Below are 26,618 nucleotides of genomic sequence, written 5' to 3' on the forward strand. Positions count from 1 at the left end.
AAGCCAGTGCCTTTGGGAGAAAAATGATGGCATTATAAGGTACTTTATAGTAATAAATTTCCTGATACACAGCTTCTAAAATTCTTGGAATCTCCTGAGTGATAGGAATGCCTCTTTGCATGCTAATGAGCCAACTGATGGCTGGGGACTCCCAGATAGCTTCAGGATGGTCACCTGAAAGACCAAGGCATGATTAGAAGGGTGGGGAACTAATTTCAGCCCCACCCACCAACAGTCAGGAGGGAAGAGGCCTAAAGATTGAGTCACTCACCTATGGCCAGTAATGTAATCAGTCATGCCTAGGTAATGAAGCCTCCATAAAAACTCAAAAGGACTGGGTTATGGGAGCTTCCAGACAGCTGAACCTGCGGAGGTTCCTGGAGCATGGCGCCCTAGAGAGGACAGGGATGCTCTGTGCCTTATCATAGCCATCCTCAACCTTCTGGGCACCAGGGACCGGTTTCATGGAAGACACTTTTTCCACAGATGAGGGGATGGGGGATGGTTTGGGTATGAAATGGTTCCACTTCAGATCATCAGGCATTAGACTCTCATAAGGAGAATGCAACCTAGATCCCTTGCATGAATACTTCACAATAGGGTTCCCACTCCTATGAGAATATAATGCCAGCTGATCTGACAGGAGGCAGAACTCAGGCTGTAATACTTGCTCACCCACCTCTTACCTCCTACTATGTGGCTCAGTTCCTAACAGGCCACTGACTGGTATCTGTCTGCTGCCAGAGGGTCAGAGATCCCTGTCATACTACATGCCTTACCCTACGAATCTTTTATCTGGTTGTTCATGGGTATCCTTTGTCATATCCTTTATAATATGTGCATAAGTAAAGTGTTTCCCTGAGTTCTGTGAGCCTCTGTAGCAAATCAATCCTAAGGAGGAGGGTCATGGGAACGCCTATTTATAACAGGCCACAACCTGTTTTTGCAATGAGCATCTGAAGTGGGGGGCAGTCATATGGGACTGAACTTTCAACCTATGAGACTTGATGCTATTTCCAGGTAAGTGGTGTTAAAATTGAATTGAATTTTTGGACACCCAGCTGATGTCTGCTGTGGAAGTGATTGATTGCTTGCTTGGTGTGTGGAGAAACCTCCCCTGACTCTGTACCCTGCTCCTTCCATCACATCTGGGTCAGAAATAGTCTGTGTTATGTTGATTATGAGTGGAGTGGGAGCCAAAAAAAGGTGGTTTTTTTGTTTGCTTGTTTGTTTTTCCCCTCACTCGGAGTTCAACTTCTAAATGGTGGTAGTTTTAAAACAATAGTCTGTAAAAGCTGAGGAAAAGAGGCCAATTAAGAAAATCTAGAGACTGGTAGATGCTTGGGAACAGGAGTCATTGACCTTTCAGTGAATACCAATTACAAATATGAACAGACCTGTCTGTGGAAATCTATGATTGAGTCAGTGCTGGCTTTTTGCTAAATATTTCAGAGGTACAGAATTAATGAATTTGTCAGGATGTAAACATGATGCTTCTGTCTAGTTGTTAGGGATATGGGATTTCAATTTTTACTCTAAAGGAGTTAGGAAATGGAGTATGAGTAGGCAGAGAAGAGTGTCAGAAAAAAAGTCAGCCTTAACATTTGGAGTCTGGATGTATTATGAATCATTGATAAAAATGATTATTTACCTGATGGTCTTAGACCTCTTGGTAAGGCCAAGTTCTGTTATTTGAAAATATACTCTAGAGTGTTTTTGTTTTGTTAACAGATGCCATTCTAAAATACTTTCCCAAATATACCATTTTTTAAAAAGTCACTCTATGCATTAGGAAAAGAAAGGTTTGGGTTGGCTAAAATGGTACCCACTGGAAATGGGTTGTCACTCTAATGATTACAACTGCAAGTCATATACTTAGTATACCCCAGACTCTCCAAGGGCTTCTTTTGAGAAACCTGGGTGCATAGATCAAAATTAGAGGATTTGTTTACATAGCTCTCTTTCCAGCTTTCAAGTCTATAAGCTGTTGAAATAGAAGCACTAGAGCCACTGGCAGAAAGCCTCAAGATGGATAGCTGTGTCTTAAGTAGTAAATCTAGGAGTTTCAGGGGTTGAAAAATTCCTGAGACTGAAGAAATATTGGTAAATGATGAAGGGTGGGGAAAGCCAGAATAATGTCTGTCCTATTCTTACGTAATGATAGCATTATGTTTCACCTTGATCCTTGTGCTGTACACTGGAACCTAGTGTTGTCTTACTTGTTTCATTATTGCAAATGGTCACATGAAGCAGAATTCTTTCTATAAGTGGCAAGTGATTTTTCTTTCCCCACACTGAAAGCATTTCTGTATAACAAATTTCTAGTTAAAGTAATTAGAATGATATTATTACCAGTCAGTTTTCAAGTTAGATGGCTGAGTGTCCTGGGAGAAAGTTGACTGACTTTTGGCAGAGTAATTGTGCTTTTCCATTTGTCCATTTATTATGGAATGTTAGGTGGACATCAAGGGAAGACAACTGGAATAAAGGAACAATCTATTGACCATAAAAAATTCTCTGAATTTCATCCTTCTACAAATTCACCCCTCACATTATCTACAATGGTAATGGGTGAATTTGTAGAAGGATGAAAGTCAAAGAATCCTTCTGGGAACTAACTTTTGGCCTTCAACAAGAATTGTGATATTTAATTCTGTGTTTTCTGTTGCTTCTGAGGAAAGCTCCATAAAGAGAGCTGAATGGGGCAGAGGATTTTATACACTATAAGAACTATCCCTGCTGTGATGGAACAGGCCATTGGTAGTATGATATTCACATAATTGTATTTCTATGCTTCAGCAGATAGTCTTTATTAATAAAATATGTTGAAGCAACTGCCAAGAAGAAATGTATAACTACTCTCCCACCCCACTACTACTCCCACCAAAAAGAGGTCTTCTTTCATTTATGACCATGTCTTCTTTAATTTATGACTATGTTATAGCCTGTGTTAAAACTATCTAACATTTTGGCTGGGCACAGTGGTTCACACCTGTAATCCCAGCACATTGGGAGGCTGAGGTGGGTGGATCACCTGAGGTCAGGAGTTCAAGACCATCCTGACCAATATGGTGAAACCCTGTCTATACAAAAATTAGCCCAGCGTGGTGGCGTGTGCCTGTAATCCCAGCTACTTGGGAGGCTGAGGCAGGAGAATCACTTGAACCTGGGAGGTGGAGGTTACAGCAAGCCGAGATCGCACCACTGCACTCCAGCCTGGGCAACAGAGCAACTCTGTCTCAAACAAAAAAAAAACCTCTAACATTCTAATTAGATAGTTTTTATTGTTGGCTAGTGTCACTAGAATTTTAAAGTTACCTTTTAAGTTTCTTTACCACAATTTGAGTCAATGCAAGGAGAAATAAAAGTTTCAAATTCTCCCTTTGTTCTCCTCCTCCCTCCTCTCCCACCAAAAAAGGTAAGTTGAAGAGCTCAAAATACAGCAAAAAGATCTCAGAGACTTAAACGGAGTAGGGTTTTTAGTGTTAGGTAAATTGTACGGAAGTTGTCAGTATTCAAGATAGGCTTACATGGCCAGTCTCCTTTACTCTTATTGAATTGTGTGCCCCTTCAAACCAAGGCTGGAACCTGGGATTTACCAGTATGAATCAGTTTTACTTACTGACTTGGTATAGAAAGCAACTGAAATCATGGGAGAAAACTATATTTTGTTTACCCCAGGATAGAGAAGATTAGGGACATGATGTTTGTTTGCTCATGAATTATCTCTGCCTTTGAGGAAATCTTCAGGCACATCTTGACAGCTCTTCCTTTGGAATTGACCATTGTGAGCATGTTTATATTGACAGGAGCGTGGGAACCTTTGGCTTTGAGTGTGATTATTGGTAAGCACATTACTTGGACAACATCATTATAAGGCTCCTCCATAGGCATCGCTATAGAGCTCTATCTGGCTTGGTGGGTTTTGTTAAGTATTTGCAAATGAAAAATTCCAATTCAGAAACAGAGTAGGGCTCCTCCAAAACCTTTCCAAGATTTTAAAATTAGTATTTATAGTTTGGTATATCTAGTTACATACACTTTCTTTCAGTCATCTATTGGTTACTGGTCAATTTAACATTGGCGAGTAGATGGTGTTAGATTAGTCTCTAGTCTTAACAAAACACTCTTCTATGGTGCTGAATAATTTGCAGAAATTGTTACTAAACATCAGCTGTTTTATTTTAGCTTGGAGTGCTAAAAGGAATACTAGAGGGCTGCTGGTCTAATAATCATCAACCAAGCAGTTTAGACTGGAGTGTAAGGGCTAAGAGAACCCCTTGATACTCTATATAAAATTTCAGTGGTGTTTGCTTATATGCATTTTTGAAGTAAGAGTGTTTGTGGTTCTTGTCAGGTTTGCAAATGGGTGGTTGACCCAAGTTAAAGCACTAATCCTTTAATTTAGCAGCTGGAGAAAGCTTGAACTCCGTGGTGTACTCGCCCACGGTGGCACAGCTGGCTGGAGCCAGGGCAGGATCTCCTTGTTGTACATCAGTGGCGTAGATAGGTAGATGGTACCTAACAACAAGTGCACCACCCCATACAGGTGAGTCAGCCTGCTACCAAACAGCAGACTCTAAGATCCTTGCACAGAAGATGCACTGGTCTTTCTAAAATGATATATTTTCAATTTTTAAAAATCTCCCAATCAGTATTTCAGGGAATGAAGTGCAGTCTAGAATCTAGACTAGGTGGTAGGCTGGCCCTGTTTATAGTGCCACAGCTGCAGATCACCCACGTGTCTCATTTCCTGCTCTGAGTTTAGAATATAAATGAGGATATTCTGTTTGCATCCATACAAGTATATCCTGATTACTAAAATAAAAACCTGGTGACATCATTGACTAATGTGAAGAGCAGAGAAGCCAGAAGCAGCACATCCCATAATGGTGCCCCCAACGTATAGAAGGTATTTTTTTGTTTTCACCTCCTCTTCTAACTTTGGGTCTTTCAGTATTTAAATGCCAGCTGGTCATAACATAGCTATTGTGAGGTTCTTTTATGGGAAATTCACACCTTTATCTTGGTTAACTTAAAAAAATGAAGTTAAGATTATTTTCTGGATTATATTTTTCTAAGCAAAAGGAAGTTAAATGAGAGCAAGGCAGAATTCTGCTTGCAAAAGTGCTAGGGACTCTACATTGGAAAAAACCATTTTCCCCAACCCTACCTATTGTCTACACACTGATGCTAGAAACAGTCCCAGATCCTCTTTTGCTTTAGTGAGTTATTAGTAATGGTATTAGTAGAGAGATAGTAGTAATTCTTTATAGGAAGAAGAGGTTCTGGCTTTGTTGTTCTGGTCTAGGTTGTTTGCTAAAATAATTGCATAGTGAATCTATCTCTCTTGTGTTGGGGTGATCAGACCCAACACCGGGTTGTGGGGGTGACAGTCCAGCAGAGTCAAAGGATTGAGAAAAAGACAGTTTGAGAGAGAAAGTTGGGACACCGAGGGGCCATCACTAGTGTACAGAGGCTACGAAGTCCCCAAGCTCTGGGAGCCCACGCTATTTATTGGTAATCCAACAAAGAAACAGGTGGTGAAAATGTGGAGGTCAAAAGAGCAGGCGCATGATCTACAGCTGTGATGGTTTAGCATTCATGTGGAACATGTTCTGCTACTTGATATAATGGGAATAGGAGCCTAGGAGCCTAGGAGGGCTAGAAGTAAGGAGCCAGCAAGTCTAGACACATTCCCGAGGACATTATGCAAGCCCTGCCTCAGTTTCCCTCCCAACACTCAGCTTTTCCTCAACATCTTGCTTTGCCCATTATTCATATTTTGACTAGAAAGAAAAGCCCAGGCTTGACCTAACAAGCAAGATTATGCCTTCATTAAAGAAAAGGCTTGGAAGAAGATTACAAATATTTCAGTTTAGTATCTTAAGTTGCTGTCACATGGAAAAGAGTTCTAATAGCTGAAGTTGTTTGCCGATGAAAAGGTTGCCTCTACCAGTAGTGAGCAGCCTGTTACTGGTAGTGGTCAAGCAGAAGATGGTTGGTGAGGATCATAAGGATGGCCACAGTGATAGCTGGCACGGAGCAGTGCTTTCTTTTCAAAGTACCATCGCACTAGAGATGTTGTTGCTTGTCTTTGTTGCCAGTCATTTGCTTGGCCCGAACTTGGCCTTAACTTCCCCCTCCCACAGCATGTTCCACCACCTCTACTGAATGGGCAACTGGCCATATGATCAGTCCCCAAGCCATAACTGATCAGACTAGCAGTGGTCCCTTGGCCAAAGGGGAAGCAATCAAATTCTCATAAGAAATTGCGTTTCAGTAATTCGAGATCTACCTTTATTAGCACTTAAACTGAAAAGCCATGAGAGCCACCTGGGCAGTCATCATTCTACACATGCACAGAGAAGCCGTGATTGTTGGCTGGCAGAGTGGGAAGACCAGATGCAAAGAGGAAATGGAGATGAAGACTATTAGTATAATTACAATAGACTATAAGAGTTGACTTTCCTCCTGACAGCTTTCTATTCCTGGTTTCAGACCCTCCAGCTTCTCAACATTTTCTGCGCTTGATTTTCCTAAAGCACTCCTGTATCCCTCCAACTGATTCTGGTTAAGTTAGTGGGGGTGAAGTCCTGTTACTTGCAAACAAATGTTCGCTGATTAAGACAACGTTTATTTCATCTGATCATCTGAACAATTATATCTGGCAGAGTGAGGACACTGAGGGTGAGAGAGTTTACATGATTTGCCAGTCTCCCAGCTGGGAAGTCGAGAGGCTATGAGTGTACATGATGTTAGGACTCCAGTGCCTTGATCCCACCATGAGTCTATTGATAGGGCTATGCAGTGCTTCCTGTTCTGAGTGGGAAATTATACTAGATGACCCCTAAGGTCCCATATACTCTAACTCTCTGAAGTTGAGAGTCCATGACTCACTTAAGATTCTCTGCCTTTATAAAAAATCTCATTAGTATCCCTTTGGTTTTGTAAATAGATGACTTCAGAGACCCTCAAGTGAAAACCATTCTAGAAGATACTGCTCAATCAAGACAGATGCTCTTGTTAGAGGGTGAGCTCAGTGTTGAAATGAGTGAATTTTCTTTTATTTTGTTACATGCGACCTTGTGTTCATTTCTCCTCCTTAGGTAGGCAGACAGGGTTGGTGTACTGGAAGTATATTTTTAGTCTGACATTAAAAAATGTATCATAGACACCAACACAGGAAGCAGTTTTTAGGTGAGTCAGTGTATAAATAACCTCAAAGAGTTTCATGATGGGATGGTAGATCTTTCAGTTTAGCAGTTCAGCATCTGAAAACCCTTTCCCAATTTCATTCATTCATTTGATAGGCATTATTGGGACTTGTACTACATGCTAGTATTTTGTTCAGGATTTAAGAAATAAAGATAAGTCCTTATTCTTCATAATGTAATTTCAGAAACCATCATAACCCTCTTTTGTTTAGTTTTCTCTTTTTTTTTTTTGAAACGTAGTCTCGATCTGTTACTTAGGTTGGAGTGCAGTGGCGTGATCTTGGCTCACTGCAACCTCCGCCTCCTGGGTTCAAGTGATTCTCCTGTCTCAGCCTCCTGAGTAACTGGGATTACAGGCGTGTGCCACCATGCCCAGCTAATTTAGTATTTTTAGTAGAGATGGGGTTTTACAATGTTAGTCAGGCTGATCTCAAACTCCTGACCTTGTGATCTGCCCACCTCGGCCTCCCAAAGTCCCAAAGTGCTGGGATTACAGGCGTAAGCTGCCTCTCCTGGCCTAAGAGTGAATTATTTAAAGGCAGGGACACTGTGTTGTTCATTGTTATATCCTTAGCACAATTCCAGGCACAGTAAATATTCCATGTGTACTCAAAATAATTAGGAGCTCACAGTCCAATTCATGGAGAGAGAATTAAAAAATTACACCAGCGTGTTCAGTGCATTAAGTACCCAAAGGAGTCCATAAACATAGAAGGGGAAATGATTAACTCACAGTAAAGGAAATGTTTTGATTGAGTCAAAGGTGGGGTTTTAAAGATGTTGGAATCTGTGATCACTTACAATGTGAAGGCAAAGAAACAGCCAAGGGCAGTCTTATTTTTTTCTGGAAAGTGAAAGAGCTTGGAGAGACAACTCCAGCACTGGGTTAAGTACTTTCAAGCCAGAGTGTTTGGGCTGAATCATAAATTATGAGTGTTTGGCCTGCTGCTTATAAATTATGCAACCTTTGGCAAGGAAGTTTTTGAAACTTCCTTGTACTTCATTTTCCTCACTTATAAAATAGAGAGAATAGTAGTACTACCTTTATAGGGTTGTTGTAAGGATTAAACTAGAATAGTGTATGTGAGGCTTTTACATAGTAAGTGCTGGATACATATAGTAAATGCTCACTATAAGTGAATAGTTGGCTGGGCGCAGTGGCTCACACCTGTAATCCCAGCACTTTGGGAGGCCCAGGCGGGCAGATCACTTGAGCCCAGGAGTTCGAGACCAGCCTGAGCAACATGGTGAAACCCTGTCTCTACAAAAAATACAAAAATTATCAGGATGTGGTGGTGTGCCCCTGTAGTCCCAGCTGCTTGGGAGGCTGAGATAGGAGGACTGCTTGGGCCCAGAAGGTTGCGCCACTGCACTCCTGCCTGGTTGAGATTCTGTCTCTAAATAAATAAATAAGAGTGAGTAGTTATTATCCTTGGACTTGAATAGAAAGGAGGAATTGTGTTCCAGACACAGCATAGAAGCCCAGAAACATAGGTGGCAGGGCTGAGTGTTCAGCACAAGGACCCCGTGGATGTTAGCCACAGGCCTTTCATTACTTCCGGACAGTGGTTATTAACTTCAGGTCAAGGACTTTAACCTTGGGAGACATATATGCATAGACCCCATTTGCACATTTAGTATTCATATTTCAATGGAAGCCCTGAAGCTCACCCATGGAATTCAGAGGTTTATGAATCCCAATGAGGGTACGCCCCATGAGTACCAAAATGCATGCTGATCAGCACTGAAGCAATTGGAGAAAGTCCTAAAATAGAAGATGTGGGAAATTCTTAGCATCCTTAGGAGAATGTGCCCACAGGCATGATTTAATTATATTTGACTATAAACATAGCAACATGTAAATTAAAATATTTTGAAATGGAAGAATATTAAGATGGGAGCAGAGGTGTATGGGAGACAACCTCTTGGAGCAGAAGAGTGGTAAGGAAAGATCAGGACAAGAGTTAGCAATGGGAACATTCTTTTGGATGAAGGTAACTCAGCAAAGGCATTAGGTATAGAGAAGGAAACGTTGATTATGTGTCTCCTATGCAGGCTCAATGCTAGATGTTCAAGGTTAAATCTTTACTGTTCTCTGTGAGGCTATTACTGGAGAACAAGTTTTAAATTTAAACAAGTATGAAATTATGGAAGTTAAGTGACTTCTCCAAAGTGATTTCTAGGTAAGAAAGTGAGGACTAAGACCATATTTTTCCATCGTGAAATGCTCTGAAATAACATATGTGCAAAGGACGGTAAGCCCATTTGTTGGGCTGTAGAAAAGTGTCCATATTAGAGAAAAAAGATGAGCTGCTGAAAGACAGAGGGGCTGGTAGGTGAGTTGCCTTGATGACCAGCTAAGAAATTTGGAGTTTGATCCTTAAGAAAAGGAATTGAACATCATGTCTCTAGTGCTGAAATAAAATGTGGAATTCAGGATTTGAGACTCGTAGCTTGTCCTTTGAATTGTACAGCGGCTGAAAATTGTGTTTCTTTTTTTCCCATCTGGACTTCTCACTTGGTGGTTTTCCCAACGGGAGGGCATCTGTGAACCTTTTAATGGGAGAAGTCATCAAGCTGGGTTAGGGCTGTGCTCACAGGGCTGGCTTCGGAGGCAGGTAAAATCTGACTCCCTTTTGCTTTTCAGCTACAGACACAGCCATTGCTGCCACCACCAGCTGGGTGACTCGGAATCTAGGGGTTGCCAGTAATTGTGGGTTTAAGTCACAGAGGAAAAAGATAAGAGGAGAGCTAGGCTGGTTTTTCCACAATTAAATGTTGCCTCTCAGGCTTCTCTGTTGGCAGGAATCCAAGAGGTCAGGAACCACCAGCCATATTATTTTTGTTCGTGGCTGCCTGCTCTCATTTGTATCCCCTCCTCATTCATGGGAATGAAGAAAAGGTGGGTTGGAAATTAAAAAGCTTGTTCTAGCCTACTTTTTCCTTTACGAAACTTGTCAGAAACAAAGCTTTCCTGTGAAAGAGACGGGATCCCTTCTAGTAGCTGGCTTTTCCTGCAAGCACTTTCTGTCTCCTCTTCTCTTTCTGCTGGCAGCACAAATGTATTTTTGGGGTTAGGGGTGTTACCATTGTTGAAATCTACTTTTCTCCTTGTATAGTTATGCTGGTATGCGGTGATATTTCTCAAGCACTGCCCTGTAGTCTGGTTCTCTGGTATTTTTGTATTTGTTAATTGTTTAACTCTTCCATTAGTCAAACTCAAGTTGTTATTCTTTGTCACTCAAACTCCATTATAAGTGCCCCGAGGACAGGAATGGTTTTATAGTTCTTTGTTTTGGCCTCAGTGCCTTAAGTATAGAAGGCAGTAAACAGCTAGAGGTGTTTTAGATTTCTACATTCATGAAATATTAGAACTAGAAAGGATCTCAGTAAGCCTATGATCCAACTGTAGTATTTCATGAAATAATACATTATGTAAAGTGACTTACTCAAATTGTATGGCTAAATAATGGCCTTTTTAGAGCAAGAAGCGGGTCTCCTAACTTTTCTACCCCATGACTGAGAGACATAAGGGGAAAGTACTTGAGCTGCTGAGTCAGGCAAACCTGGGTTCTCATTTTGCCTCCCTCTCACATTGGTAGCATGGCCATGGGCCTCAGTTTCCTCACTTTGAAATTGCCTGTGATGGTTTCTATCTGGCTGGCATCTGCATGGGTGAAAATGTCTACACATAGTAGGCAGTAAAAAATGTGAGCTCTTAGGAATCATTGTTTTATTTCTTTTAAAAATACTTCATTTATAAGAAAACACATTTCTGAGATCTTTTCAGCATCAGAAAATGGTGCCCGATTGCTCTTGGTGAGAAGAACTTTGGAGGGAGAACACGCCAGTTGGCATCTTTGATGGAGATTCAGCCTAGAATGAGCTAGAAATAGAAATTAGTCCCACCTACAGGACCTAAGGCTCATGGATGTAATGCCTTTTCCTTTTCCCAGTTGTCCCTCCATTTAAGGGAGTTTGGGTTGATTAACTCAGCAGTTAGTAACGCAGCCCCTATCTTACTCACACTCAGAAGAGGATGTGGAGTAGTGGAGGAGGTCACCAGGCCAACAGGCCCAACTTGCTTCCTACATGATAGGAACATCAATGGTCATAAACCATTTGATGAGACAGGAGAAGCCAAGGGCTGAGGGAGGAGACGGCATTCAGGGGCAGGTGTGTGGAGTGATGCACGTAGAGACCAACACAACAATGCTAGCGTGACCCGAAAGGAAAGAGCAATGATTTTAAGGGAAAGGCTGAGGGCGATGGCTGGAGAAGAAGAGCAGAAAGGGAGTCCAGCTTAACACTGTTGTGTTGTGGGTGGCTTTTACTGAGGGAGGAGCAGCAGAGTTCTTCCGCGGCTCCACCAAGGGTCATGGTTTTTCCATTGTGCTTCCCATTCTGTCACACCCACATATACTTCATCCACCTTCTTTATAGTATTATGAATCTGTCCATTATCTGGAACCCTGGGTGGCAGTAGAATATTGTCCCATTGTCTCCTGGAGCCCAACTCGAGGAATGTCCTGGCTGATTGATCAAGGGAAGGACCTTATCTTCAAATAGAACCCCAAAGCTGAGTGCAATAATTCCCCACATAAGCCATATGAAACAAATACTCCGTGTGAATAACACTGGCCTGACTCCAGCAATAACACAGCTGTTGAAACAGCTTAGTCACCAGGGCGATGGAGGTATGCGGTGAGGGAATGTTGGGGTGCCGTGATCTGACATTTAGCTGGCTGGCAGCAGCTCTGAGAGCCAACATGGAGCTGTGGGAGAGCTGCAGAGAGAATCTGCTACCCGTCCACAGGCATTATTCCCTTGTTTCTTTTGAAGCCCAACATAATCCCTTCCCTGGGCAAGGCAGACTGAGGAGGAAAACGGAAAACATTTTAGGACTGAGGGGAGGGAAAGAAATGGTTTGCTTCTTTTAGACACCTGGTTTCTGCCCCTTAATGATGCATGTTTATTTCCTGGATAACTTTTTTTTAAATGCCCCAGGCTAGGCAGAGTATAATTTAGATATGGTGAAGGGGGAAAAAAACTCATTTATTTATCTTGCCTGGAAAAACGTCATGACTCTTCTTAGCTTACTTGTGTCCAGGGGATGTATGAAGAAGTCAGCAGGGAAAGTCCTGGCCCTGCTGCCTGATATTGCCTGAATCTCTGTAGCGGTTCATCTGCCAGAGCTCTTGTCTGAAGGACTCTGGGTAGATCTGGGCAAAATACTTAGCTGGTTTCGTCGGGATTTTGGGAGGACTAATAAACTGCCATGGAGCGACCCCATCCCTCTTCCAGCTCTTTGAAGAACTGACCTGTGTGTTTTCTCTTTATCCTGGACTCCCTCTGCACTGTTTGTTTTGGAAGTTGTTAAGTTAAATTAGCCATCCCTTTCCTTTCCTGGTTACTGTATGAGAATGCAGCTGTCAGTCTGTGAACTCCGCCATCATCTATTTTTAGACACAGTGTGAATGAAGCTCTCTTCTCTAATTGCATTCAGAGAGAGAGAGAGAGAGAGAGAGAGAGAGAGAGAGAGGCACGCAGGTAGATTTTCACAACGATCAAATCAGCTGTTCTAAATGCTCTGTGTACTGACAGTGTCCTGGAGAGAAAGCAAAGAAACCCACTGTGTGTTTTCCTCACTTGGCTGTCAGGTTTGTTTTCTTTCCACATTGATGTTGATTATGGTCAAATAGGAAAGTGCTGTTGCCACATTTGCTTTCCAGTGTTTTAACACTTGCCAACTTAGATGGTTCTGAGTTCTCTAGCTTTGTTAGTGAAAGATTGGTTCATCATTGGGTTCAGATTCTTTGGTAAACAAATTCCTTAGAAAATATCCTCCTGGCAGTATTTTCTACAAGGTTAAATCATCTTAAGCACACTGAGAACTGTGTTAGCAGTGGGCCTCAGTTTCCTTAGGATGTCTCTTTGTCTACCTGCTCCCACATCCCCGTCCGTCTTCCGCACAGCTGCCAGAATCTCTTCCTTTGCTTTAACATCCTCTAATCAAAATGCTGCAGCACTCAGGGCAAGCTTCTTCCCTTTGTCATCAGACCCTTCCTGTTCTCTAGCCTTCCTCGTTCCCTCCACTCCCTCTCACATTCCCTGCCATATTGAATTAGTTGCTTTCCCTGACTGCACCCTGCTATTTTGTGCTTGTGTGACTTTTTATACATGGGGTTTCCTCTGCCTGTAATGCCTTTTCCTATCTCACTGCCTAGTGAACTCCTATTCTTCCATTCATTGGTAAATATCACCTCTTCTCAATAGGGTGAGCCAGAAGATTGTGTCTTCTGTGCTATAATTCTTGACCTTCTACTCAGAACTCTTGATCTTTTTGTGCTGACTGTATACTTCATATATACTTCTAATGCAGTACAAACTACATGGAATTATACTTATTTATGTATACACCTGCCTTCCCCATTTTACTGTAAACAATTTGAGGGCAATGACTTTGCCTTATATGCCTTTTTATCCCTACTCTTTTTTTTACAGAAGAAGTTTAATTGTTTCACTCTTTATAGACATATATAAACATACATTTTTATGTTTATATACATGTATATAGTTCCAAATCCTATTTCTATATAAGATTTGTATTTATTTATATATAGGATTTGGAACTTCTCTGAGTATTTTTTTAAATTATACTTTAAGTTCTGAGATACATGTGCAGAATGTGCAGGTTTGTTACATAGGTATACATGTGCCATGGTGGTTTGCTGCACCTATCAACCCGTCATCTACATTAGGTATTTCTCCTAATACTATCCCTCCCCCATCCCCCCACCCCTCAACAGGCCCTGGTGTGATGTTCCCCTCCCTGTGTCCATGTGTTCTCCTTGTTCAGCTCCCACTTATGAGTGAGAACATGTGGTGTTTGGTTTTCTGTTCCTGTGTTAGTTTGCTGAGAATGATGGTTTCCAGCTTCATCCATGTCCCTACAAAGGATATGAACTCATCCTTTTTTTATGGCTGCATAGTATTCCATGGTGTATATGTGGCACATTTTCTTTATCCAGTCTATCATTGCTGGGCATTTGAGTTGGTTCCAAGTCTTTGCTATTGTGAATAGTGCCACAATAAACATACGTGTGCATGTGTCTTTATAGTAGAATGATTTATAATCCTTTGGGTATATACCCAGTAATGGGATTGCTGGTTCAAATGGTATTTCTGGTTCTAGATCCTTGAGGAATCGCCACATTGTCTTCCACAATGGTTGAACTAATTTACACTCCTACCAACAGTGTAAAAGTGTTCCTATTTCTCCACATCCTCTCCAGCATCTCTGTTGTCTCCTGACTTTTCAATGATTGCCATTCTAACTGGCATGAGATAGTATCTCATTGTGGTTTTGATTTGCATTTCTCTGATGACCAGTGATGATGAGCTTTTTTTCACGTTTGTTGGCTGCATTAGAGTCTTCTTTTGAGAAGTGGCTGTTCATATCCTTCACCCACTTTTTGATGGAGTTGTTTGTTTTTTTTCTTGTAAATTTAAGTTCCTTATAGATTCTGGATATTAGCCCTTTGCCAGATGGATAGACTGCAAAAATTTTCTCCCATTCTGTAGGTTGCCTATTTACTCTGATGATAGTTTCTTTTGCTGTGCAGAAGCTGTTTAGTTTAATTAGATCCCATTTGTCAATTTTGGCTTTTGTTGCCATTGCTTTTTGGTGTTTTAGTCATGAAGTCCTTGCCCATGCCTATGTCCTGAATGGTATTGCCTAGGTTGTCTTCTAGGGTTTTTATGGTTTTAGGTTTTACGTCCAATCTTGTGCGAGGACACCAGTAGGTGCTCAAAAATATTTGGTGGAAACAAAAATAGAGTTGGATGGTCCATCTAGCACCAGGGATTTCAGGGGGGTGTGTGTAGGGCTTTGGGGGGAGTAGAAGTAAAAATGCAGGTGATGGAGAAAGAAAGTATGAATGTCACCAAAATAGAGCAAACCACTTGTTTGATGGTAGAGTGACAGGAAATTTAGGTTTGTAAGAGTTATTTGGAGAAAGAAGGATGATAATCATTAATTTGGTAAATATTTAATGAATATCTATTGTGCAAAGACATGAGTGATATAACTGTGAACAAGACTGAGTCAGTCCCTGGCTTTTAGGAACCCAGCATAAATAGGAGATGGGTAGGGAGAGAGATGGGGATAAGTAGTCAGGAGAAGCACCATGGAGAATAAGTGTCGTAAGTGTCATATTGCTGGGTGAACAAGGTACTGTGGGAGCAAGGGGGGGGGGGTGCCATATTGAGTTTGGGTGAGTAAAAGAAGGCAAGAGTAAATCTGGGGGGAATTCCAGAAGATGAGTAGGAGTCTGGCACAAGTGGGGATGCCAAGCACTGTCTGCAGCCCAGATAAAGAAGCCTTTTGTAATTCACCCTCTCAAAGGAGGCATCTCTTTATAAAATTTGGTGTGATTATGGGGACCCTGAGTACAGCAGGTATAGATAACCTTGAGTAATAGCCTTGAAATAGCCATCAGCCGAGTGCGGTGGCTCACACCTGTAATCCCAACAATTTGGGAGTCCGAGGTGGGTGGATCACCTGAGGTTGGGAGTTCAAGACCAGCCTGACCAACATGGAGAAACCCCGTCTCTACTAAAAATACAAAAAAATTAGCCGGGCATGGTGGTCCATGCTTGTAATCCCAGTTACTCAGGAGGCTGAGGCAGGAGAATCGCTTGAACTCAGGAGGCGAAGGTTGCAGTGAGCAGAGATCGTGCCATTGCACTTCAGCCTGGGCAACAAGAGCGAAACTCCATCTCAAAAAAAAAGAAAAAAAGAAATAGTAGCCAGCATTGACTGAGTGCTTACTATATGCCAGGCCTGTGCTGAGTGCTTGGCACCCATTATCTCATTTACTCCTCACAGTGATAGGAGAAGGGCATTACCATTACCATTATCCTCATCTTACAGATAGAGACATTTAGTGACTCCCAACATTGCACAGGCACCAAGTAGCTAAGGTGGGCTGTGGTCCCAGCCTGTCTGTCTCCAAAGCTGAGCTCTTACTCATCTTCCAAGGCTGGAGGGGAGAGGGGCTGTATTTGAAGTGGCCAACCTAGGTAGAAGAGGTAGTGAACGTTCATAGAACTAGAACCTAGGCTGCTACATAACATCTTAGCCAATTATGCCATTTAAGGAGTTTTAATATCATACTGAAGACAATATAAAGGCATTGAAAGTGTTTTAGAAAACGTTTCTCTAGCAGGAAGTATGAAAATTAGACAGGAACAGGGCAGGTGTTTTAGTCATGGAGGCTGGAGATAATGGTGGCCTGTACAAGCGGCATATCAGTGAGGAGAGAGAGGAGGCTAAATCTGAAAGACACCTAGTAGAGTTGACCAAATTTGGTGGTTTGCATTTCTAAACCATGAAAGAGGAGAGACTGGTGAAAAGTGAACATGCAAATTCAAATATCAAGAGGGAAATCTGGACTGGAAAGGGTGACTTGCATCCCAGGAACAGATGAAATCCTTCAGGGTGAACGTGTTGAGTTAGATGAGGAAAGAACTACTCTCCGACCTGGTGAACAATAGATATGGTTTTTTTCTATATTCGGTGGTACTTCAGATTCATTTATTAAAAAAAATTGATGTCTCCACTTACTTTTTCAGTGGTATAGCATTTAAGCACTAGTAGCCTTGGCTGCAGTAGGGGTAAGTGGATGTTTTCTAACTGCATGTCACTTTGAAGAGAACCTAATGTGAGCACCGTTCTCCCTTGTCCTCGTCATGTTCCATAGACAGATATGTGACTTCAACCAAATGATAATGCATCAGAATACAGCAAGGAACCAGTTTTGCAATGCTTAGAAATATGTTTTCTTACATGTGGAAGATAATTCTCTGCAATTCAAATGCTTGATTTGATGAGGAAAGACAAGAGAAGCAATGTGAACTAAACTGTTAGGCTGGTTTGCAAAATAATTGTACTCATTCATTTTTATAACCACTCACACCCAGGCCTGTAGGGCATCTTAAGAAAACAGCCAGGACCAAATTTATAATTAGCTGAGTCCATTTTTGCCAGACCTAACCATGTATAGGACAGGGTTGGTTTTATTTCCTTAATTGAAAGCGTCAAGAAAAATTCAAGCCAGGTCAGAGAGTTTTTTATTGGGGAAGGAATGCTGGCATAAATAACTCCAGATTATATGTCTGCCAGAGGCTGGGAGGAGATTTGTCTCCGTGGCCTCTTTCTGAGGTTACCCAAACAAACTCTGGTGAGTGGCAGCTCCCCTATGTAATGTGGGAATGCACACGAGCATTGAAACCTCTTTAATTTTTTTCCCAGGGCAAAGGCCCAGGAAAGTCAAATTGTCTCTAGGAACCTAAAAGCTTTTGACAACCATAAAATCATTCTTGATTTCCCCTAATATATCTTGTCCTCTCCTTTTTCCCCTTTTATTCCAGTTAATAGGTCAACAATATAACCCAGCCACCCTGGGACTAGATGGAGAGGGAACTGGTATTGGTTAAGTCTTAGGGAGTAGTTCCCACTGTTTGCATACTGCAAAGGTGGAAACTGAGACTTATTCAAGGTTGTTCAGGTGGGAAGTCATAAAAGGAGAATTCAAAATCAGGTCCATTTGGTGCCCAATTTATACACTTTGTACTATACTGGCTGGCAAATACCTGTTTCAAATATAGAAGGTGTAGAGCTTAGGTGAGAAGCATTCTGATGTCTTCCTCAATTAAGGTTCTAGTGGGCTTTTCATTGCTTTTCCTTCTCCCCACATTCCCACCCCAGGGACCATTCTTACATTAAGCAGCTGCCCTAGATTTCTTTGGGACACTAGACCTCTTTCCTAGCGATTTCTAGCACCCCCCTCCCACCATTTCTGGCTTATAGAAGGGACTTGCTCTCCTCTCTGACTTTCCACTTGCCTGCAGAAAAACTGGTTGGCTTTGCTTTTCTCAAGCAGGGCAGGGCAGTATAACTGCTATAGAGACAGACTTCCTAAGGATACAATTAGTTGATGCTTCCCAATATGGAAAGGCATGGATCTTTCTGTCTGTAACCACACTTTGCAGTCTAGGTCTGCTCCTATGGAACCCTGGAGCATAGGGGAAACTGCTCCCATAACAGGATGGAAATAGTAAGTGTAACAAACGACAGTGCCTTTCCACACTTCCCTTCCTCCTCTGAATGAATTCTCCACCCAACTAAAATATGTCTCCAAAGCTATTTGAGAAATGTGAAGCTTGGCTAGCCCATAGGACCTATGGGCTTCTATACCAAAGCTGCTGGTATAGCATAGGTATGGAAAACCATGGATTTCAAATCTATAAATGCCCTATGCTGATATCTTACAACTGTACCCCCGTGAAACTGGTATAACCAGTGTCCTTGTTTTATAGGGAAAGTTCTCCAGTGCCAAATGTAGCTTAGCCTTCCTGCCATTCTCCCAGGGAGTTCAAATTGGATTCTTTGCCTTCATTTTCTCTGGGGGGGTAGAGGGGAAGTATTGCCCACGCAGTATCCCAGGAGTCATGAAACCAGTGTTTTATTAAATGCAACGTCATCGTTAATGCTGAACTTTATTTCCAAGTCCATTGGAGGCAGAAGAGAAAACGATTCAGGTAACCAGCTTCGCAGTTTTACTGTGTTCCTCTGTCCAGTGCTTTCCTGTTTCTGGGTTTTGTGATCTAGGTTTGGATTAGGGATTCATAGTGGGAAGCTCCATGTTCCTGAAACCTGGTAATTATTTTGAATTAAGGATAAGTATAAAAGTTTCACTTCCCTAATAAAATGTCAACAACAATACCTTACCCTTCATGCTTTCTGCTCTGTCTTGAGCATTTTTTCGTGCAGTAACTAGTGTAATAATCATGAAATTCTAGGCGTTAAGTCTTATCCTAACAGGTAAGGAACCAGGTCTGCTAAGATTGACCTGTGCTACCTCATGTGTGCTATCTGTCTGGGGGTGGGGAGTGATATCATAGTCTAGTAAAGGTCACTTGAACAGGCCATTCTCCCTGTGGTTTCTATTTTTTTATGTACATCATAAAAGATGGCAGGATGCTATGAGACTATTGGCTACGAAGCTCTAGGGTCCTGAGTCTGGTATTTCTAGGGTAGGGCTTTCTGAGTTATGGTGTCTTCACCTCATAAACAGGAATAACACCTCTGCTTCAGATTGCACAGGAAGTAAGGAGATGATAACATGAGGAGACGGCAGAACATGCTATAATTTTAACAACCAATAATAGATGGCTTTAGAAAGCTTAGATTAGATAATTCCAGACATTCTTATGAGCCATACTTGCAGCCTCCCAGGAACACTGCCTGTTTCTCTCCTGTAGAAAGCTGGAAAGGTATTTAGTTTGTGTTGAGTGGCTCTTTGACCAAGTATGCTTGATTCAGCTGTTAGTTTCTTTTGAATTCTACTGTGTTTGTTTGTTTTCACCAACAAAGGTAGTAGAGTGCAGTGGAGCCCTCACGTGATCCAGACTTAAGCTCTGCTTTTTACTAGCCATATATTCTTGGGCAATTTATATAATGTCTTCTTCCCAGGATGGATGTGAGGCCTGAAGAAGGCTGGTGCATGTTAGCCTCTGATGAAGGAGAGCTGTTGCTCTTATTAAAGACTTAGCATATTCATATTATGTGACTGCTTTGAGGGGCTGCTTTTATCACAAGTTAGCCAGTTTTCTTTAAGCAATATAAAAAAAGTGATTTTATTTTAAGGCAATTTCAATGACTTTATACAAGTTCCTTAAGATCTGAGGGCATCACTTTACTCATTAATTAAAATAAAATATTCATGTCCACTTCGTGGAATTGTTGGGAACATAAATGAGGTAATTTAAAGCACAGAAACCACAGGAGCTTAATACGGAGTAATTGTATGTTAAAATACTGTGCGCAATTTTCATTTTAAACTGCATATTTTAAACTAGTTTTTCCTTTGAGGATCCTCAACAGATTAGAATAACTTTTGAAGCTGGGACCAGGCAAGGAAGCAATCCTAGCTAGCCTTGTCTCTCTGAGGCACCTGCTCTGAACCAGGCCCACCACAAACATTTGTCTGGCTCGGGGAAACAGTATGAATGAAGGCATGCCTATCATGTGTCTAAGTATTTAGAAGTGATAAATCAGGCCAGCAAACTGTTAAGCCAAGTACGTTGCATCCCCTGATGATGAGTTACTTGCATAATGAACAGGATGGCCAGGTTCGAGTTGAGGACTCATGGACGACTTGGAATTCTGTGCCAAAATGTGACCGGCCAGGAAGTGTGGGCCCCTACACCCCTTTTCTCCCACCTCTGGCTCCATCCCATAAAGAGAGGGGCCTTGCATGCTTGTACATGGACACCCTAACCTCCGAGCTCAAGCTCTGGTCATATCTTCCAACAAATAGCAGCCTTTTCACTCCCACTCCCGCCGACCATCCGAGAGTATACAGGTGGTTGTCTAGTTCTTCCTGGGAAGCCAGACCTGGAAAGAGGCCACACAGACCTTGGAAGTAAGATAAGAGTTCAGAGCTGTCTAGGCAGAATGTTCTGGAGTCTGACATCTCGGAGCATGGTCTAGAAGTGAGGGGGTCTGTAGGCTCTGGGTATATATATCCCCTTCACTTAGGAGTCTTCTTGTCCTATAAAGAAGGGAACAGTTGACAGAGTGGGACCCTTTAAAAGTGTGGGGCCCAAACTTCAAAGGCCCCTCTTGCCTGTGTCTAAGGCTAGTGTTGCTCTGAACCCTACGGCTCCAAGGAGAACAACCTGTGGGTAATTTGTAACCTGTGTGTGAGCTGATGACATTTTTTACAGCTTTTCATATTTATACTTTTGTGTTTCTCCAAGCACCCTTTTCAACACAGTTGAAAGTCCCAATTCCTACTCCCGGCATTAGAAGTAGGATGTACTTTATTGCCTAAGATTTGACTCCATGGGAGCTCTGACTGATTCTTTCTGTTGACCACTGAGGCTACTAAGTGGGGAGAAGTTGTAGCCAGCTTGGTCCCTGACCAAGGGGAGATACCAACTCTGAGCATTGTTTCTGCCAAGCTGGGAGTGGCACAGTTTCTTCTACAGACTCTTGCTCTTCTCCACCTCCAGCCCTGGGTCTGTGTATTCCCCTCGTGTCCTCAAGTCCAAAGTCTCTCCTTGGATCATGCACAGAAGGGAAGATGTGGGAGAACTGAGGTCCAGCAGTTTTGTGTGCAGACTTTGACCCAGTCACCCCATTGTCAGTGCCATGCTTTGTTCTGCCTTCTGCAACCCCTGGTACTTTCAAATTCGGAGTGGCTTCAGGTTCCTGCAGACATATTGGCTCACTTTTCTAGAATATCCCCTCTATAGGAGTGTAGGCTGTGGCTGCCAGGAAACCCTACTTCATGTATTTTTTATCTTTTAAAAAAATTTTGAGGCCAGGCACGGTGGCTCACGCCTGTAATCCCAACACTTTGGGAGGCTGAGGCAGGTGGATCACCTGAGGTCAGGAGTCCAAGACCAGCCTGACCAACATGGAGAAACCCTGACTCTGCTAAAAATACAAAATTAGCCAGGCATGGTGGTGCACGCCTGTAATCCCAGCTACTCGGGAGGCTGAGGCAGGAGAATTGCTCGAACCCGGAAGGCAGAGGTTGCAGTGAGCCGAGATCATGCCATTGCACTCCAGCCTGGGTAACAAGAGCAAAACTCTGTCTTAAAAAAAAATTGAAATCTCTTGTCTGCTCATGTGTCTACAGTTAGTTTTTTCCCCTTGTGATTTAATATCTTTTGCTTTTCTTTTCACTGTCTTTGTCTTTATTTTGTGGAATTTCAGGAGGAAAACGCAGTGGCCAATTCACTATGTTTAACTGAGGATAAAAATAGGAATAATAGAATAGTGGGTATTGATGTCCATCAAGGGTTTCCTCTATATCAGAATGGCCTCAGATTCCTTCTCCATGGATCATCTCTTCCTTTTCCTAGATTTCTTCTGAAAACCAGGGATCTGCCATGCTGCCATGTCAGCTTTAAGCCACTGTAGAAAAGCCCCGCTTTTCAGAGGGCAGTTATTCCCATCTATTTCCCTTGTGACTTGTATGTGTTCAGGTTTAGTAAACATTTATTAAGCACCTACTGCATACTAGGCAGCATGCAGTGCTTTCACTAACTTGACTTCTAATCCTTGTCGCAGCCCTGGAGGAGGTGGGTATTACTTAGATGAGCAAACTCAGGTGCCTGGATACTGAGACTTCTTCAAAACTGAATAGCCAGAGCCTAAAATTGTGCCCATTTTCATAACCCTAGTGGTGGCAGGATCTCCAGTCATTTTGGAAATGTGATTTGTGCTTTTTTTTTTTTTTTTTTTTTTCCCCCTCATTAAGACTTCTCTGGAGGGGTAGGGTGGGGAGAGAGGGGTAGTGGAGGGAGGGTGGGGAGGGAGGGAGGGAGAGTGGTGGGGAGCTGGAGAGATTAAGTTTTTGTGTGTGTGTCCCTGTGTGCGTGTGTCATTTTAAAGTGGCTCGGGAGCGGCCCGGAGGAGCGAGGGACCGAACCGGGAGCCATGCCGCGCTGAGGGGGGGGGTCGCACAGCCGCAGCCACCGCCACCGCCGCAGGGTGGAGTGGGAGGGGCGGGAGCCGCCGCCACCGCCGCCTCCAGGGTGGGCACCTTTCGCCGTGGACGCCGACCGTCCGGGACGAGGGTTTCATCACCTTAAATGGTTTTGAACCAATGAAGCTGTATTCCCTTAAAAAGACGGACAGCCCATCATGTGAACTATAGAGTTTGTGGGCAGATTTATAATGGGTTCATAGTGGCGTCCTGCACGCAGACTCCTGCGAGTTCTCCTAAGTTCTTAGAGGACTGCTTTGCCTTTTGATCTGAGAGTTGCAAAGTTCCATGAAGAATGGCCCTTGTGGATAAGCACAAAGTCAAGAGACAGCGATTGGACAGAATTTGTGAAGGTATCCACCCCCAGATCATGAACGGCCCCCTGCACTCCCACCCCCGGTGGCGCTGCTGGACGGCCGCGACTGCACTGTGGAGATGCCCATCCCGAAGGACCTGGCCACTGTGGCCTTCTGTGACGCGCAGCCCACGCAGGAAATCCACGAGAAGGTTCTAACGAAGCCGTGGGTGCCATGATGTACCACACCATCATCCTCACCAGGGAGGACCTAGAAAAGTTCAAGGCCCTGAGAGTGATCGTGCGGATAGGCAGTGGCTACGATAACTTGGACATCAAGGCTGCCGGCGAGCTCGGAATTGCTGTGTGCAACATCCCGTCTGCAGCCGTGGAAGGGACAGCGGACTCTACCATCTGCCACATCCTCAGTCTGTACCGGAGGAATACGTGGCTGTACCAAGCACTGCGGGAAGGCACGCGGGTTCAGAGCTTGGAGCAGATCCGCTAGGTGGCCTCGGGAGCGGCCCGCATCAGTGGGGAGATGCTGGGCCTCATCGGCTTTGATCGCAGGGGGCAGGCGGTTGCAGTTCGAGCCAAGGCCTTTGGATTCAGCGTCATATTTTATGACCCCTAGTTGCAGGATGGGATCGAGCGGTCCCTGGGCGTGCAGAGGGTCTACACTCTGCAGGATTTGCTGTATCAGAGCGACTGCGTCTCCTTGCACTGCAATCTCAACGAACATAACCACCACCTCATCAATGACTTTACCATAAAGCAGATAAGGCAGGGAGCATTCCTTGTGAACGCACCCCGTGGTGGCCTGGTGGACGAGAAAGCCTTAGCACAAGCTCTGAAGGAGGGCAGGATACGAGGGGCAGCTCTCGATGCGCATGAGTCGGAGCCCTTTAGCTTTGCTCAGGGTCCGTTGAAAGATGCACCGAATCTTATCTGCACTCCTCACACTGCCTGGTACAGCAAGCAGGCGTCACTGGAGATGATGGAGGCAGCTGCCACTGAGATCCGCCGAGCCATCACAGGTCGCATCCCAGAAAGCTTAAGAAACTGTGAACAAGGAATTCTTTGTCACATCAGCGCCTTGGTCAGTAATAGACCAGCAAGCAATTCATCCTGAGCTCAATGGTGCCACATACAGATATCCGCCAGGCATCGTGGGCGTGGCTCCAGGAGGACTTCCTGCAGCCATGGAAGGGATCATCCCTGGAGGCATCCCAGTGACTCACAACCTCCCGACAGTGGCACATCCTTCCCAGGCGCCCTCTCCCAACCAGCCCACAAAACACGGGGACAATAGAGAGCACTCCAACGAGCAATAGTAGAGAATGCCGGAAGGTAACCATTCAGATACACTTGGGACCAAGAGACAGTGAAAAATAGATGAACTAAGAGAAAAAGAATCTGATGGTCTTTGTAACTGATTCTGGACATACGCATCATTGATGTTGCAGTGTTAAAACTACAAGAGCTAGAAAACTGAAGATGTCGTCTGCTTACAGAAGCGCTGAAAGACTAGGATGTGATTTATTAAGGACCAACTTCTGTTATTGTGTGTTAAGTTTTTCATCTGTGCATCAAATCACAAAGAATAAATAGAGGTTTTGCCTTTATCAGTCCCTTGGGCACAGCAGGTCCTGAACACCCTGCTCTACAGTGTTGCATCAAGAGTTCAAACAACAAAATAAAAAATATTAAGAGGAAATCCCCATCCTGTGACTTGAGTCCCTTAAGTCTACAGGGGCTGGTGACCTCTTTTTGCCAATAGGAAAATTACATTACTACAAAATGGGGAGAAAACTGTTTGCCTGTGGTAGGCACCTGCACGCATAGGATTGAAGACACTACAGGGTCCTGTACAGAGAAGCATCTCTCACATCTGAACTGCATACTGAGTGGGCAAGTTGGTTGTAAGTTCAGTAAAACCCTCTGATGCAAAAAAAAAAAAAAAAGTATTAAGTTTCACAAGTTGTTTGTACTCAAATACATTTTCTCAGTTTCAGATCCTCTGCTGTTTTATTGACTGGAAAGTCGAGCTAAAAGAGTTCAAGAAGAATAATGTTGCATTTCCTTATGTCTCAGGAAACACTTTTTATGGTAACTTGTCAGATTGTCTATGAACAAACCCACTTTTTTAGACATTGATAAAGTCTTCTTTTCTTCACGTGATATTTTATACAAGAGCACTTCAGATGTATTAGATGTGACTGATTTTAACAAATCCTATTAGATTTGTATCAACTAGTTACATGTTCTATTCATAGTCTTTTGTGAATCATTGCCTTTTTGTTTGAAAAGATGGCCTCTTTTGAGCCTTTGTTTGGATACATTCCTGTTTTTGTGACAAAAGAAAAACTTTAAAATTGTCCCAAGCAGAAAAATAATGGCTATCAGAAGTATGTTTTGTTTTAGTGTGAGTTACCGTTACTGTATTTGTTTATTGTAAACGTGGACATTTAGCGTTCACTACAGTTTTCAATAAAAAGTAATTAAAATTTGTTAAGTTCTGAAATTCAGTTACATCTCACTAATGTAAAAGTTCTCTACTTGAGATGTTTAAGGCAAGTGCATTGTCAATTAGCCAATTTCCAACTCTTGTTACTACAGGGTTCTATCTGCCTTTTCCATAACCAGACTCAAGAACGCTGACAATTACCTCATGTGATACAAAGTTTAATTGAAAAATCAAAACCTCACACAAATCCATCATTATCAAGTCATGCCATCCTTAAGATGTAATGGTGGGTTAGAGCTAAGTCAATTAAAAAAAAAACAAAGTTGCTCAACTTTTAGAATTCTAATTTTAATTTACCCCAAAGCAAAATGACCTGGACCTGGTTCAAGGGAGGGAAGTGAACCTTGAAACTGTTTTGCCAATAACCTTACAAAATGATATTTACAAAGAAGTGTTGCAAAATAGTCCCATGAGTTAAGAAATTGAAGGTGATTTAATGGATCTTCTTTTTAAATAGAATTAAACCTTTATACTCAAAAAAAAAAAAAGACTTCTCTGCTCTTGAACTTGCTCATCATAGTATAAAACGACAAAATTAATAGGTGCAATGTTTTATTGATCTCATCTCCTTAATGAGTTCTGTGGTGAGTTTAATTCATTCGTGGTCCAGTCCTACTGTTATGGAAGTATGTGTGACCATTCATTTGTGCAATTATGTATTATTCCTATCTGTGTATAAGTCTTTAATTTTGGAAAAACACTTTGCCTTTTACATTAACTTCATCCACAATATGAAGGGATTTTGACTTTTGGAAAAGTAGCAAATCCTATATTTGAGAACTTTCGGGAATAAGTTTGAGAAGGATGTTTTCAGACAGAGTGTGACCAGAGAACAGCCCCAGAGGGACGTGTCTGAGGGGTGGTTGAAAAACTTGGTCATGTTTATCAGAGAAGAAAGAGAATGCAGGCAGATGTGGTATGGTTTTCAAGAACATAAGGCACTTTTTATTGAAGAAGGAAGGACATCACCTTCCATGTGGCTTCTATAGGCAGACCTAGGACCCGTGGTGCAA

General features: G+C 42.7%; 1 protein-coding gene and 1 pseudogene across 2 annotated transcripts in view; both read left to right on the plus strand.

Annotated features, from left to right (window-relative positions):
- Positions 1-26,618, plus strand: part of WLS (Wnt ligand secretion mediator) — a 134,771-nt gene that overhangs the window by 46,414 nt on the left and 61,739 nt on the right.
- LOC100454248 (C-terminal-binding protein 2-like) lies at positions 22,618-26,495 on the plus strand (annotated as a pseudogene).

Source organism: Pongo abelii, chromosome 1 (assembly GCF_028885655.2).
Source record: "Pongo abelii isolate AG06213 chromosome 1, NHGRI_mPonAbe1-v2.0_pri, whole genome shotgun sequence".
NCBI lineage: Eukaryota > Metazoa > Chordata > Mammalia > Primates > Hominidae > Pongo > Pongo abelii.